Source organism: Petaurus breviceps, unplaced genomic scaffold (assembly GCF_028583685.1).
Source record: "Petaurus breviceps papuanus isolate PSGF00001 unplaced genomic scaffold, PetGlider_PUasm1.0 90977, whole genome shotgun sequence".
In the NCBI taxonomy this organism is placed as follows: domain Eukaryota; kingdom Metazoa; phylum Chordata; class Mammalia; order Diprotodontia; family Petauridae; genus Petaurus; species Petaurus breviceps.
The window spans coordinates 41462120-41473521 of NW_027187391.1; positions in this window are offsets into that span (position 1 = coordinate 41462120).

Sequence of the window (11402 nt, forward strand, 5' to 3'; positions counted from 1 at the left end):
GAATTAATATTTGTCCTTAGAGATAAAAGGAAGCCTTTGGAATTTATTGAGTGGGGAGAGGGATGACATGGTGAGACTACCCTTTGAAAAATCACTTTTGCACTATGGAGGATGGATTGAAGTGAGAAGAGATGAGGCAGGGAGACCAATTAGAAAGTTATTGCATAACAACAACATTGTAAAGACTTAAGTACTCTGATCAATGAAATGACCAGTCATGAGTCACTCTAGAGTACTGATGATGAAGTATTCTGCTTATCTCCTAACAGAGAAGTAATGGATTCAAGGTGTAGAATGAGAAATATTTTTTTGGATATAGTCAATTCAGGTGCATATTTTGTTTGACTATTCATATATGGTACAAGGGTTGTTGTTGTTTTTTTTTCCCCAGGTGGGGGAAAAGAGGAAGTGGTCAGTAAGGAAAAATAATTAAGGGAAAAAAATAAAATTTAAAAAAGGTTATTTAATAGTCCAAATGAGAAGTGATGATCAGCAGAGAGACTAATACATCTGGGAAATAATATTACCCTTTCTAGAATACTGTTAAACTAAGATGGTTTACATGAATTTGAGCCAAACCATTGGAAAACATGGCATCCTTCATATCTTGCTTTGCTTCCAATATTTAAAGCCATAAAGTTCTCTTAAAAAAAAACAATAAACTTTTGTTTTCATTTTTTACTTGAGAGGTCATATAAGAAGCCATCATGTAGGAAGCAGAGCCAAGATGATGAAGTAAAGGCAAGGACTCACTCCCAAATTCCCCTCCAAACAATTTAAAAATAATGCCACAAAATGAATTCTGGAGTGGCAGAACCAACCAAAGGACAGGGTGAAACAATTTTCTAGCCCAAGGTTGGCAGGAAAGGTCTGGGGTAAGAGTGGAGTGCAGTCTAAAGTAGGCTACTCCTGGTCATTCAGCAGCAGCCTTGGAAGTGACTAAATCAGTAGCATAGGCTTCTGGGGCTCAGAGCTCTCAGCCCACAAATGGTAAGGTGGTTGGACAGCTGATTAGGAGTCTACAGGGGACCATTTGCTGGCACTGAGTGCAGGACTCTATGGAATTGCCCATACTTGGTTCAAAGTCATAGTCCCAGGGTGAGAAGGTGTCCTAGAATGCTAGAGCCTGCCACTGAGGCAGGGCAGGGACCCTGGTCACAGTTTGAAGATAGAAAAGTGTCTATGGTAACTTATAGGCCAGAAGAACAGGGATCACATCCCTCCTTTATATAATACCATCTTGGAAAAACTGAAAACTTAAGACTCCCAGAACTAGCTCTGAAAACAGCTGCACAAAGAACCTGAAGTTTGGAACAGTGCTCCCTCAAGCCCAGGAGCAGAGCCCAACTTTAATGGGCTGGAAAAATGAGCAAACAACAACATAAAGAACCAGACCTTAGACAGTTACTATGGTGACAGGGAAGACTAAAACATAAACTTAGATGACAATAGTCAAAACAACTACATCCAAAGCCTCCCCCCTCAAAAAAAAAGGTGAATTGGTCTCGGGTCCAATAAAGAGTTTCTGGAAGAGCTCAAAAAGGATTTTAAAAACCAAATGAGGAGGCAGCTAACTGGCACAGTAGAGAGAACACTGGTTTCTCATTGGAAAAATAACTGACCTGGAAAATAGATCCAGGAGAGATAATTTAAGAATTATTTGACTACTTGGAAGCCATATCAAAAAAGAGCCTAGATATCATCTTTTAAGGAAAATTGCCCTGATGCTAGAACCAGAGGGTAAAATAATAATTACTAGATCCCAAAAGGAAAACTCCCAAGAATATTATAACTAAGTTCCAGGGCTCTCAGGTCAAAGAGAAAATATTGCAAACAGCTAGAAAGCAATAATTCAAATATTGTGGAGCTGCAATCAGGATAACACAGGATTTGGCAGCTTCTACATTAATGTATCAGAGAGCTTAGAATATGATATTCCAGAGGGCAAAGGAGCTAGAATTACAACCAAGAATTACCTACTTAGCAAAACCAAGTATAATTTTTCAGGGAGAAAAGTAGATATTATTGAAATAGAAGATGTTTCATCAAGCATTCCTGATAAGGAGAACAGAGCTGAACCAAAAATTTCATTTCAAGAGAAGCATCAAAAGGTAAACAAGAAAGAGAAATCATAAGGATTCCATAAGGTTAAACTGTTTACATTCCTACTTGGGAAGATAATACTTATAACTCCTAAGAACTTTATCATTATTAGGGCAGTTAGAAGGAATATAGGTAGACAGAGAGCATGGATATAAGTTGACTATAATGGGATGATATCTGAAAAAAAATAAAAATAAGAGGTAAGAGGGAGTAAGGGGAAGGAAAAGGTAATATGCGGTAAATTATCTCACATGAAAGACATGAGAAAGAACTTTTACAATGGAAAGGATAGGAAGGGGGCAGACAACACTTGAAGCTTAGTCTCATTGAAATTAGCTCAAAGAGTGAATAACATACACACATAAATCTACCTTACCCTACAGGGATGTAGGAGGATATAGTGGCAACCACACTGGCATACCCAGGATGGCTGCTAGCAAAGGTTCTGCTTTACCAGGAAAGACAGCTGTTTAAGGAATCAACAGGCTTTTTAAATTACATTCACTAGTTCAGGGGAAAAGTTAGCACCCTGAATTTCAGAGAAAATACAAGCAGAGAAACAAAGACCAACAGTCAGGGCTCTGACTGCCTGAATCAAAGTAATATTGCTATACACTTTATATATGTGTGTGTGTGTGTGTGTGTGTGTGTGTGTGTGTGTGTGTATTCCTGCCTGGATCAAGAAAGCCTTTACATCTGAGCTCTGAACATAAGGCCACTCAGAATCTCGACCAGGGAATCACAAGATCCTTCTCTTAAGCAAGCCCCTAAAGCAAAATACCAACTCAGAGTATATATACAGTTCTCAGAGCCAGAAAGCATCACAACCCTCCTCCCTCAGTGCCTAATTAGAAATTAGCAAAAGTTGTGAAAGCCTTCCTGGAAGCAAGCCTCCCCTAAGCATGCTTCCCTTAATGGGCTCCACCAGAGGCCTGTTAATGGGAGGGGAAGATCTTGTATTCCATTAACATTACAGAGGGGAAGGGGAATAGAGTGGAGGAGGGCTGATAGAAGGGAGGGTGGACTGGGGAAGATGGTAATCAAAAGCAAAACATTTTTGAGGAGGAACAGGGGAGAAGGAGAAACACAAGGAAAATAGGATGGCAGGAAATACACAGTAATCATTTTTTAAAAATTAATCTTTTATTTATTTATTTTTAGTTTTCAACATTCATTTCCACAAGATTGAGTTACAAATTTCCTCCCGCCTTTTCCCCTACCCCCCACCCCTAGATAGTGAGGCTACTTAATACCCCTTCCCCCAATCTGCTCTCTCTTATATCCTTCCCCATCACCCCCCCCCAAACTTTCTAGTAGGGCAAGATGGATTTATATACCCCAGTGCCTGTATGTCTTATTTCCCAGTTGCATGTGAAAAACAATTTTTTAACATTTGTTTTTAAAACTTTGATTTCCAGATTCTTTCCCTTCTTCCCTCCTCACCCACCCCCACTGGGAAGACAATTAATTCAATATAGGTTGTACGGTGTGTAGTTAGGCAAAACATTTCCATAGTAGCTATTTTGTGAAAGGCTAACTATATTTCCCTCCATCCTATCCTGCCCCCCACTTATTCTGTTTTCTACTTTGACCCTGTTCCTTTTCAAAAGTATTTGCTTCTAACTACCCTCTTCCCCAATCTGCCCTCCCTTTTATTATCCCCCCTACTTTTCTGTTGGGTAAGATACCCAATTGAGTTTAATACACAGTAATCATAACTGAAAAAAAATTTTTTTTTACATTTTATTTATCTCTAATAAAGGTCTCATTTCTCAAATATATAGATAAGTAAGTCAAATTTATAAGAATACAAATCATTCTCCAATTGATAAATGATCAAAAGATATGAACAGATAGTTTTCAGATGAAATCAGGGGAGGCTAGGTGGCACAGTGGAACAGAGCACTGGCCATGGAATCAGGAGGACCTGAGTTCAAATCTGGCCTCAGACACTTAACACAAAAACTAGCTGTGTGACCTTGGGCAAGTCACTTAACCCCAATTGCCCTCCAAAAAGCAAACAAAAAACAAAAAATTTGGGGTGGCGCAGTGAGTAGAGTGTTGGCCCCAAGTCAGGAGGATCTGAGTTTGGATCTTAACACCCACATACAAAAAAAAACCTAGCAGTGTGACCTTGGGCAAGTTACTTAACCCCAATTGCCCTCCAAAATAAAAAAAAAAAAAAGAAATCAAAGCTATCTATAGTCAGATGAAAAAATGCTCTATCTCTATTAATTAGAGAAATGCAAATTAAAATAGCTTTGAAGTACTACCTCATACCTATGAGATAGGTTAATGTGACAGAAAAGGAAAATGATGGATATTGGAGATGTGGAAAAATTGAAACTCAATGCACTGATGGTGGAATTGTGAACTGATCCAATCATTCTGGAAAGCAATTTCTAACTATGTCCAAATAGCTATAAAACTGTGCATAACCCTTTGACCCAGCAATACCATGACTAGGCCTGTATCCCAAAGGAATTAAAAGAAAAGGAAAAGGACTTCTATGTACAAAAATATTTATAGTAGCTCTTTTTTTTTCTTTTTGGAGGGGGGAGACAGGGCAATTGGAGTTAAGTGACTTGCCCAAGGTCACACAGCTAGTATATATTAAGTGTCTGAGCCCTGATTTGAACTCAGGTCCTCCTGACTCCAAGGCCAGTGCTCTATTCATTGCACCACCTAGCTACCCCAATAGTAGCTCTTTTAGTGGTGGCAAAGAATTGGAAATTGAGGGAATGCTTATCAATTAGGGAATGACTCAACAAGTTGAGGTGTATAATTGTGCTAGAAGAAATATTGAGCATGATATTTTCAGAAGAACCTGGAAGGATTTACATGAACTGGTGCAAAATGAAGTCACCAGAACCAGAAGAACATTGCATACAGTAACAATAATATTGTATGATGCTCAACTGTGAATGACTTAGCTATTCACAGCAATACAATGATCTAAGGCAATCCTGAGGGACTTATAATGAAAAATGCTATCCACTTCCAGAGAAAGAACTGATGGAGCCTGAATGCAGATTGAAATATACTTTTTTTTACTTTATTTTTTCTTTGTTTTGTTTTTTTTTACAAAATGACAAAAACAGAAATAAGTCTTGCATGATTGCACATGTAAAACCTGTATTAGATTGCTTGCCTTCACAATGAGGAGGGAGGGAAGAAAAGGAGGGAGAAAATTTGGAACTCAACTTTCTTAAAATATATGTTAAAAATTGTTTTTACATGTAATTGGAAAAAATAAAATATTAAAAGAAAAAAAAAAAAGAAGCCATCTTATACATTTGTGACCAAGTAGTGTCTTTGAAAGCGAATCTTCAGTGTTCAGTTTTAGTTAGCACTTTGACATGGAACAGAAAACTATCATATTATTCAATTTCCTCCAGGGAATGATACAATTAGTTACTAGCTATGGATAGGACCTTCTTGTCCCTTCAGTGATTAACTTTTGCTAAGGAGGTTAGATAACTGAAACAATTGCTTCATTATGTATTAGGATATCCTTGAGACCATAGATCTATGATAAACTACCCCCTGGAAACTGGACAATTAACTTTTCTGACCTAGGAAGTAAGAACATTTTGTTCTAAGAGAAAATATATGATCCCTTCTTATAAGATCATATTTTCTAAACATATATTAATAAAATATTTTCCAATCATCATGCAGAGTTTGATTGCTTTGGCAAGTCATTGGGAGCACTCACATTGATTCATTTTGTAGGTTGCCATGGAATCAAAGAATCTCCAAGTTGGAAGAGATCTCAGAGATCATCTAGTCTGTCTGGAAGAGAAAGCTATTCTTCTTGGAGAGAGTTGTAAATAGTGGTGGTATTTGTTCCCCAAGTCCCATACATGGCTCAGTCTAGTCTTTAGGTTCAGACATATAGTAGACCAAGCAAATTCCCATAACGTCAGACTATAGAACAGAATTCCCACACTTCCTTACACCTTTGCCAGTGTAGTAGAGTGTCGAACTTGAAGACTGCAAGGTTCAAATTTGAATACTACCACAGATGTTTGTTAACTTTGTGACACTTTATAATAATAATAATATCATTAATTATTTATTTTTAATTATAATTAATTATATATAACATTATATATTGTATAATAATTATATATATTTTAAAAGTTATAAATATTAATAACAATGATAATAACAATAATACCTTATAGGTAGAATGTCTTGAAGATCAAATGAGGTAACATATGTAAAGCATTTTGCAAACCTTAAAGTGCTTTATAAATGCTAGTTATTATAATTATAGCTTTTCACTTACAGAATACCAGAAAAATCAATGTTTGCTTTCTTGACTGCTTTCAACTGACTTTTTGGATGTCTTATTATCACTTAGTATTGCTTATTTCATTCTTCTTTGCTGTTTCCACACTATGCCACTTCACCTTTGGACTTAGCTTTACCCATCACTCCATAATCAGATGTGGTAGGTAAGAATCAGCAAAACTCTAGAATGTGGCTCAAGGGTGTAAGTGAAAAGAAAGGTGGTAGAAATAAGAGTAGCTAAGACCAGGACAGGGAGGGAAAAGTAAGGGAACACACAGAGGCAAGTGGATGTCATCACTAGAAAGAGTGAGTCACACAACAATCAGCAGAGATCTGTCTGGGCTTTCACTCCTGGTTGACACACCAGCTATGTGAACACAGGAAGACTACTTCCTAGGGTCTCAGTTTCCTCATTTGTAAAACATTTCAGGGGAAGTTTTTGTAAGCCATTAAGTGTAATATGGGTTTCTGTAATTATTACCTGGAGACATAGGGTCGGGAATATTTGAGAATGGAAAAGATGCTCTTGCAGATTCTAGGATAGTGCCTGCCAAAAACTGTCCTCCCTAAAAACCAAAGATGTACTGAGTGATAAGGGAACTGTGCCCAACAAGGTAAAAGAGGAGAAGACTGAAACCTGTAAAGTTCAGGGAAAGAGTAGAGGAAGGGCATGGATCAAAACATTTAACTAAAAGGTGTAACCCTAAACTTTTAAGTGATGACAGAAACAAGAAGATAACTTAGTGTGAATTTCTTACTATGTATCTACATCTAGCTACTGAAATGCCAAATTATTAAAATATAACATACCTAAAACCACATAAAACTATTTTACCACCTAAAACTGCTTCACTTCTGATCTACTTACCTAGTCTTCATATAAATTTTGATCACTGAAACCCAGCAAGATATCTTGGGTTTTATGGGCTAGATTTCTTTTTTATGGACCATGCCTTTAACCCAAAATCACACTGGCCCTGATTGATTGGCCAACAATAGGTCCTAACTCAAGCCTCATTTGGTCATTTTTTGGGTTCTGATGGCTTAGAGTGAATGTAAATAGCAATTGTTTCTGTTTTGGCCAGAAACGCTGACGATCTTTCCCTCCTAGATTGATTTTTTTTTTTTGACTAGGTAAAAGAGGTCATTCTCTGCCTCATTTTTTTTTTTTTTTTTTTTTTTGTCTTTTTGGAGGCGGGGAAGGAAGGGCAATCAGGGTTAAAAGTGACTTGCCCAAGATCACACAGCTATTAAATGTTAAATGTCTGAAATGGGATTTGACTTCAGGTCCTCCTGACTCCAGGGCCTAGGGAGCTAGGGAGACAAATAATACTTAAAATATTAGGTAATATAGTTAATTCTGTCTTCCCTTTCCTCTTCTTGTTTAGTGATAGAATGACTAATTTATTATTTGTATTTATTATTATAAATTATGTGACTTGCCCAGGTCACACCACATACATTTTTAAAAATTCACTGGTTTTTGTATTTTTCAAGATTATTCACTGCCCCCCCTAGCTGCCTCTCTGCCTCTTTTCTTATCTAGCCTTAATCACTGAATGGGCCTCAAACTGAGACTTGGGAAAGAACTTAGCTTAAAAAGTCCAAGGCCTCCCACTGTATCTGGGGCCATTTCCATAAGTCCTGATCTATATCTTGCCACTGAACCCTGATGACTCCCTAGGAATGAGGCTGGTGACTTTTCATAGCCCTTCCTTACTTAAATCCATTTGACTTTTTTTTTTTTTAATTTATTTATTTACTTTTAGTTTACAACATTCAGTTCCCCAAGCTTTTGAGTTCCAAATTTTCTCTTCCTCCCTCTCCTCCCCCCTCCCTCCATGACAGCATGGAATCCGTTATAGGTTCTATAAATACCTTCACATTAAACTGTAGTCAAGTTGTAAAGAAGGATTATAATCATTGGAATAAACAATGAGAAAGAAGGAAAAACAAAACAAAAAAGAGAAATAGCAAGTAGTTTGTTTCAGTCTGCATTCAGACTCCGTAAGTCTTTCTTTGGATGTGGATAGCCCTTAGTGGTCTTCTAATCTTGTATTGCTGAGATAAGCCCAGTTTATCACAGTCAGTCATCACAGATACTAAAGTACCAAATACTTTTACATAAACTTAATTTATATTTTTCCCAAATCAAAGAGAGGTATATGTTTCATATGTGTTGTTTTGTTATTCACATCAACTATTGTGGGCTTTATTATTCACATTTATTATTGCAGATTGAATGACTTGCTGGCCACACATCTGTAACTGTGTATACACTGTTCTCCTGGTTCTGCTCCTCTCACTCAGGATCAGTTTATATAAGTCTCTCTAGGTTATGAAGTCCATCTGTTCCTCATTTCTTATAGCATAATAGTATTCTATTACATTCATATACCACAACTTGTTTAGCCATTTTCCAATTGATGGCCATCCCCTTGATTTCCAATTCCAAAAAGAACTGCTATAAATTTTTTTGTACATTCAGGTCCTCCCACTTGTATGATTTCTTTGGGGTACAATTCTAGAAGAGATATTGCTGGGTCAAAGGGTATGCACATTTTTATAGCCCTTTGGGCATGACTTGTCCTGAGGTAACCTTTCAGAAGTCATGGTCCACCTTCCAGAACTAGGACAAACAAAAACCTAGTCTTCATATGCTAATTTTGACCTCTTTTCCCTTCTATTTACAATTCTTTACCTCCCATCAGGAAAAAAAAAGGCCTTTCTCTTCTCTGGCTACCACTTGGTCCTAGAGTGGCTCTAATTCAAATAACTTGTCAGGAAAACACCAATAGTACATTCTTCTTCTTTTACATAAACTTAATTTATATTTTTCCCAGATCAAAGAGAGGTATATGTTTCATTTTTGTTGTTTTGTTATTCACATCAACTATTATGGGCTTTATTATTCATTTATTATTGCAGATTGAGTGACTTGACTGCCACACAGTATACATTGGAAAACATTTGTTGTTTTTTGTAATTTTGAAGGTAATTTTATGGTAACATTAGAAAATTTAATGATGCTTTATTTTCTCAACCAAACATAAATAAAGCAATGATGTTTGAAGTTTTGGGGAGGCTAGTTATATCCACTTCATCAAGCTAATCAGGTAAAGATGTTTTGGGGATAATTTTATCATACTATATTATAAAAATAATAACTATTATTAAAAATGGATGGAAATTATTTTATATAACAAGAACAAAATATATATGACATGATTTTATACTGAATTTTAAATTAGTTTATTTTTTAATTCTTTAAGCTAGGGAGACAAATGAAACTTAAAATATTAGGTAATATAGTTAATTCTGTCTTCCCTTTCCTCTTATTTAGTGATAGAATGGTTAATTTAATATTCATATTTATTATTGTAAATTATGTGACTTGCCCAGGTCATATCATATACATTTTAAAAAATTCACTGGTTTTTGTATTTTTCAAGATTAAAATTATCTTATTCTATATCTATATTAAAATTAAAGTTACTTTAGAAAATTTAATGAAGCTTTGATTATTTTATCAACCAAGCACAAGTGAAATTAGATATATCTGAAATCTTTGGGAGGCTAGTTTCCCAATTCAAAAAGACGTGTAAACTTCATTTTAATTTTTGTTTTATTATTCACATCTATTATTCCTGTTTTTTTAATTCCCAAATGATTTTCAACTTAGAATTGTTGAGAAATAGGGAAACATAAAATGTTGAGGTATAGGGTTAGGGGTGCTCAAGACCCCAAAACACCAACACACCGGGTCCTGCTGAATGAATTCGATTCAAATCTTCTCTCAGCCAAAGTAAAACAAAGTTTATTAGAGATTCGCCATACCTCTAGCCCCTCTTACTTCTATCATTTTCCTTATCAGTTTTACCAATCTGATGGGTATAAGGTAGAATTTCAGGATTACTTCAGTTTGTATTTTTCTAATTATTAGTGATTTGGAGCATTTTTACATATATTGTTCATAACGTGTACTTCCCTTTTCCTCTGGATCTCCCACTTACATTGAGAAGCCAGGTACCCAGAACTCAGTTTTTGTAAAATTGTGACTTCTCACACTAGTAGCTGAGGACCTTGGATTTACTGAATACTAACCCACTATGTTCATTTGCTTCTGTATGTTTTGTACCTAAATCCACTGACCAACCTTTATTTATTTATTTTTACTAGTACTGAATGGTTTTGACAATTGTTGCTTATTATAAGTTTGAGATCTGAGAAAGAAATTGTTTCTTGGGATTCTGACTTTTACTTTCTCCAAATGAACTTCATATTTTATACCTTTAAAAATAATCCTTTGAATGTTGGATACAGAAATGTTGAAGTTTGGGGTTTAGGGGTGATGAGGACCCCAAAGTACCAAGATGCCAGGTCATACTGAATGAATTAGACTTTTCTGGGTCAAAACAAAACAAAGTTTATTAAAGACTCACCATATTGGGTAGACTCTTAAGGAGCCTAAGCATTTGTGATGCTTGTCAATAAAAGCGGGCCAGAACAATCTGACATAGACTGAGTCTGAGCTAGATTGAATCTGGGCACCTTCATGGAGGCAAGATGGTTTTATATACAGAAAGACTGTAGGAGAGATCTTGGGGTGGATGGTCTAGTAGTCTGTGAGGAGGGGTCTAGAGAGGGTCTTGAGGAGGAATCCAAAGAGTATCTTGATGGAAGTGGGGTCAGACTTTAGGAACCAAGAGAAGGATTTTGATGGGATCAAGGAAGGGAAACAGTGGGGAGGTAACAGACAATGGAGGGCTAGGCTAGTTTAAGGGTAACAGATTTGGTCACAGATATTTTGATAGGATCAAGGTGGGAGGTAGCTGAGGGCTACCTGGAAATAACAAATAATGGAGGGCTAGGGTAGGTTAAGGGTAACAGAAATTCAGTCATAGTGATAATGGAAGGCTTATGGCCTCAGGCAAATGCCAGATCCAGTGGTAAGATTCCAAGAGAGTTCAAGGGGATTCCCAGAGCCTATACCCCATCAG